General features: G+C 41.0%; 1 pseudogene; it reads left to right on the top strand.

The window, feature by feature from the left end:
* The first annotated feature begins 2,746 nt into the window (after positions 1 to 2,746).
* On the top strand, positions 2,747 to 2,864 carry LOC112481398 (annotated as a pseudogene).
* The last annotated feature ends 2,835 nt before the right edge of the window (positions 2,865 to 5,699 follow it).

The raw sequence follows: 5,699 nt of genomic DNA, 5'->3' as shown, positions 1-5,699 counted from the left end.
CGGATTTATCCAAGGTTTATGCAAACTTGCTCGGCCATAAAATAAAATTTGCCTATGGTACTTGTTAATAATGTAGGTTTTCTGGATTCTCCCTCAGAGATTCCGATTTGGTAGATCTGGAGTGGATCCTAGATCTAGAATCTGTATTTTTGACAAGTTTCCAGGTAACTTTTTATAAGCAAGCAAGTGTGGGAAACACTGGATTAATTATTCTGTAAGTTCTCCTAAGCTTACTGTTTATGTGCCTAGCACTGTGTTAGGTTCTGTCAGATATACTTAGAGTATAAGAAACAATCTCAAAAATCCCTCACTCCTTCATACTCAATTTAATGGAGAAGGCAACAAATGTTTATTGCATACCGACTATTGAAAGCCTTAGTACCTGGGCTGGGTGCTACAGCAGTCACAAAGATGAAGAAGCCAGAGAGACAGACAGCTAAGCCATATATTAGAATAGCATGAAATGATAATATAATAGAGGTGTGTACAAAGTATTCTGATGAGGAAGTCCAGGGAAAAAGTAAATCTGGCTGAAACAGAGAGGGGAAATTGTACAGCAAGGGGAAGAACTATGAACTGGGTTTTGAAAAATGAATAGGAGTTTGTCCATTGGGAGCACATTACAGAGAAAACAGAATAACATGGGCAAAGGAATATACGTATACATGTAAGTGTACACATATATTATAATCATGACTCTTTGGGGAAGGGCAAATAATATAGCATGATGACAGCATAAGTCTGTGATAAGGCATGAAAGAACTGATCTGCTAAGGGATTTTTTTTTTTTTTAATGTCCTTGTATGTCCTGTTCATTCATTCAGCAAATAGCTATTGAGTACCTGCTGGGTGCCAAGCAGTGTTTTAGGTTTTGATGATTTATCAGTTACAAACTAATTTTTCACAATGCCTTTTCTTGTGCTTTCACGTTCTAGTAGGAGGAGAAAATCAACAGACAAATAAAATATATGGGATGTCAGGTGTTAATAAATACCAAGGAGAAACAAAAGATTGAGGAGAAGAATAGGGAGTGTCTGTAGCAATGGTTGTGCCTGGGTGAGGCCTTGCTAAGAAGTGATATTTGGTCCTTGAAGGAGGTGAGGGAGGGAGCCAAGTGGGCCAAGAAAGTTCCAGACAAAGTAAAAAACAAGGAAAGGCCTTGAGCATGGAGTTTGCCTGATGCCTCTGAGATACAGAAAGGAAGCCAAAGTGCCTGGAGTGGAGGGGGAGAAGAGAGAGTGGTAGGAGATGAGGTTATTAAGGTGACAGTAGGCAGAGAGGAGGGGGGCTGACTGTGAAGGATTCTCTAAGCTATCTTACAGATTTCCGGTTTTTATTCTGAGTGAGAAGGAACACCACCAGAGAGTTTTAAGTAGAAGAGTGACATGATCTGATATTGGTTTAAAGGTGTGTCACTCTGACTGCTGTGAGGAGAACAGCATGTAGGGGCCTAAAGCAGATGATCTGAAACTAGGGAGGAGACTACTGAAAAGAACCGGGGGTGAGACAATGGTGGCCTGTGTAGGTGGAAGCAGTGGAGGTGGTACAAAAGGTAGAATTCTTTATATCTTTTGGAATGTTAAAAGAGTGGATATAGGGCATGAAAGAAAAAAAAAAGAAGTTGAGGATCTTGGCCCTTATTCTAGAAACCATTTCAATGGTATTACCTGATCTGTGCTTTTGTGAAATCCTTCAGGTTTTCACCTGGAGGGCAGGAAAGAAATAAAAATGATTGACCAAGACTAGGTCTGTGTTCTTCAAAAAAAGAATCTTGGTGAGAGAAGCTTTGGAAGAACTAGCTGCAAAATCTGGTGACAAATTAAATGTTTTTGGTGTGACTGGTGAGTGATGGACTGAGAGGGTGGAAGTCAGATTCCTGGCAGGATAAAAGATGAGTTTGGCTTTGGTTTGTTAATCTTGAGATGTCCATGATCTCTGGATGAACAATTAGTAAAAGACTATGAACATTTTAGCTCTGCCATTTAGGAAGGAGGATGTGGCTAGAAAGTTGTGAAGATGGCTAGTGATTTTGGATATTGCATACTAATTTTAAAATGAGACTTCTAGGTCTTGACAAGGATAATTATTTCTACAATATATAGTGTTCATATCTCTAAATTTAAGCACCAGGGGAGCTTAAATGCAAGGAGATAAAGTAGTCCTGCAGGAATGTGTATGAACAGTGGGGATGGGTGGAGGGCAATTGTGTGGACTATGAGAAATTCCCCAGCTTCCTTAAAATGGCTATACACTATAAGCAGACTTCATTACTTATGATTTGTCTTTGCATAAGTATAATAAATACATTCATAAATTGTCTTCACATTTTTAAAGCATGTTCTGTGGATCCTCACAAAAATCCCCCAATGGGTCTTAATGTCCTAATATGAGCTACATGGCATTATTTTTTCCCATTGTGTATATAAGGATCAGAGACTATTAATATTATAAACGTTTTCTTGATCAAGGTAGGCCAAAGCCAATGTCCCTTTTCCTATGTCTGTGGGTTTACAGTGGAGGCAAATGAATAATATATACAAATTCTTTTTCTGAAAAATTTTTTTGGGGGAAGTTTGTCTCCTTAATTAGTGTACAGATTTGTCCCTTGTTTCCCAAATGAATTAAAAGTAACATCAAGTGGAAATGTGCCATGAGCCTTATAACATTAAGCTGTGGGGGTGGTTATAAATAGATCTCATTGTGGGCAGTGATTTTGTCCCAGGGATGATTATTTAAAAAGATCAGAGTCTACGGCCATGCCACCCTGAACATGCCGATCTCATCTGATCTTGGAAGCTAAGCAGGGTTGGGTCTGGTTAGTACTTGGATGGGAGACCACCTAAGAATACTAGGTGCTGTAAATAAATAAAAATTAAATAAATAAATAAATAAAATAAAATAAATAAAAATAAAGAGATCAGGACATCCCCTCAGCTTGTGACAATTCTACATTGTCATTCACAACGGCCTGATTGCTGACCAGAGGCTAACTCCTTTTGAGTCCACCCCGTAATTTAGCTATACCAGCTCTGGATCAATTCAGAACATCCAAGAATTTTACCCTTGTTAGAGAGCTGAAATCTTTACATTATATCTAAATATTGAAATTTCCCTTGAGTGTAATTAAAAGAATCAAAGCCACTCTAGCCCAGAAAGGAGAGGCATGCTCAATTTTGGCAACCTTAAAATAATCATCACCACCTTTTGGTGAGCTTTCACATCTGTTGACCCATGTGATCTTCCAGTGGCCTAAAGCAGGACACTAGGCGAAACTGCAGTGTGCCTGGCTCTCTGAGCACTCTGACGATTGAGATGGGAGCTTCAGCTTCGGTATCGGCCTCGAGCAAAGGACTCTCCTCAGAGTCTATGAGCAATAAGGGCCACTCTCTCTCACTCACAGGATTAAGTAAGGGAAAAGTGAGAAAGTAGATATAAAATCATTTGAAAAGGAATAGAGTCTTTTGATGTTTTCTCAAAAGGAGAAAAAGAAGGATTTTGCTGATCATGTTTGAGAAGTGAGGAAAGGAGAAACTAGCTCAAGAATAGGGGATGTTTTGTGCACAGAGGGAAACACAGACAGACTCAAAGACAGAGCGGCCTGGCTAATTATAGTTGGCCTGGGAAGGAAGGAGGAGGGCTAACGAGGAGTGAAGTGTCCTATGCCATTGGTTAGTAGTTTATATTTGGCTTCTTCTGACTGGTCCTAAATTAGAAGTGAGAACAAAAATTAGGGAAGCAGTCAGTTATTTATGAAGTTCTGGCCAGGTTGGCCAGTTGTGGGGGTTATTGTTTCAGTTTCTGGGTTGTTGCTAGAGATAGTGGTCTGACTTCCTACAGGTCTGACCTATATCTGGCTGCCCTCCTGGGCTGCTTAGTGTAGATAATAGGTTGACACCCCGGCCAGTTGCTGCAGATCATAAATCAGAGTTCTATTTTTATATATTGTCTGGCTCTTGCCCATTTGTATATTTGGTCTCTTAGAAGGAAGAGCAGCTATTGAAGAAATGAGGTACCTGAACTGAATCAAAGAGATTCTCACAAATGGACTTAAGACATGCCTAGTCACAGAAGGAGAAGGGATCAGGAGAACCTGCTGCTTTTTTCACAGACTCCAAGATAAATTGACAGTGGACACCACAGGGGAAGGTTCAGCCATATTATGTTTCAGAAATCTGGACCCATGACAAAGTCACTGGTTCAATTCAAACTGCTTGGGATCATGTTTTAGCCACACCTATTTTTCCTTTCATTGCCTGGATCTGAAGGCAGTTTTGCAAAGCCTTTTCTACAATGCACTTTGTAAAATCTTTCATATTGTTTGCTTTGTTCTCTGTCACGTTTCTCTTCATAAAGCCAGCATTTAAGTGGACTGTTACCACTACAGCTTTTTTGTAGAACCAGTCCCAGGAGAGTCTTTATCTCCATGATCCTGAGTTGCGGTGTAGCTTTCTTTACTGGACCCCTTTTAATTCAATCTTTTTTCTCAGTCAGACTGTGGAGAGGTTTCCTTTCCTTTTTTTTCTTTGCCTTTTTACCTGCTGCTTAACTAGAAAATTACACTCCACATAGGAAGGTAAACGCTATCTCATCCTGTTGCTAGAATAAAAAATTATCTTGTAACTTTGCTCTGTTGGACAAAAATCTACATCAGACCAACGCTCCCTCGTAGAAAGCAGTGACTTTCAGAAGGAGGACTGTGGCCTGGATAATAACAGCAGGGCTTGTAATCTTCCCCGTGCTAATGAGGGTCGCATCCTACCTGACTTGTAGGACTTCTGCAGAGAGGGTTAAAGCTTCTCCTGCTCTAATTAGCAATGGCTGTGGAGGGGGAAGCTGGCACCTTTAAAGGTATCTATCCTAGGGTTTTGAACAATGCAGAGAAAAATTATTTGCGGGCCCAATAGCAAAGATGGTTAATTAAAATAATGATGATGCCGATAAGAGAAATGACAAACGGAGGTCCCTCGTTAATGAGGATGGTCGCATTCTCTGCTCCCTTCTCCCCTCGCTCATCAGGAAATAGCAGACTGGAGGCCCCAGGAGACTCCCGCTCAATTAGGCCCTGCAGGCAGTGGAAGCTGCCAAAGGCCCTGTGAAGAGAAAATTTAACCACCTAATTTGGAACGGAAGGAGAGAGGGCACAGGCTTTAATGGAATATGCCACTGGCACTTCCAGGTCCACAGCTGACGAGACTCGCCACTTGAAACATTTCTCAAAAAGACAGGAGAACTGTTGGGGTGAGGGAGAGACAGGCTTTGAAGTCACAGAGGCCTGTGTTGGGATTCTGATTCTAGCAATGTTACTCCATCTCTCTGAGCCTGTTTTCTCATTGAAAAACATAAAGATAATGACGATGACATCATTAAGTGCTGTATGAGATTGTGTGTGTGTGTGTGTGTGTGTGTGTGTGTGTGTGTGTGTGTGTGTGAGAGAGAGAGAGAGAGAGAGTTGGAGAGAAAGGGTACAAAGAGCATGTAGATCACACAAGTAAAAACTGACACCTTTCCTTTCTACCTCCTCATGTCCCAACACACCTGCCCTGATGGACTTTATCCCTCTCTGCCATCTTTTTTGTGACATGCTCCTCATGGTTGATAGCACCTGTTTACAGTGGTCCACACTTTGCCCCCGCCAGTGTTACACTGAAGGTGTCCTAAATACCTTTCTTGGGCATTACTAAAGGACAGTTGCCTAAGAG

Source organism: Pteropus alecto, unplaced genomic scaffold (genome assembly GCF_000325575.1).
Source record: "Pteropus alecto unplaced genomic scaffold, ASM32557v1 scaffold72, whole genome shotgun sequence".
Classification (NCBI taxonomy): Eukaryota; Metazoa; Chordata; class Mammalia; order Chiroptera; family Pteropodidae; genus Pteropus; species Pteropus alecto.
The sequence above is the reverse complement of the archived record's forward strand: the minus strand, read 5'-3'. Positions and strand labels throughout refer to the sequence as shown.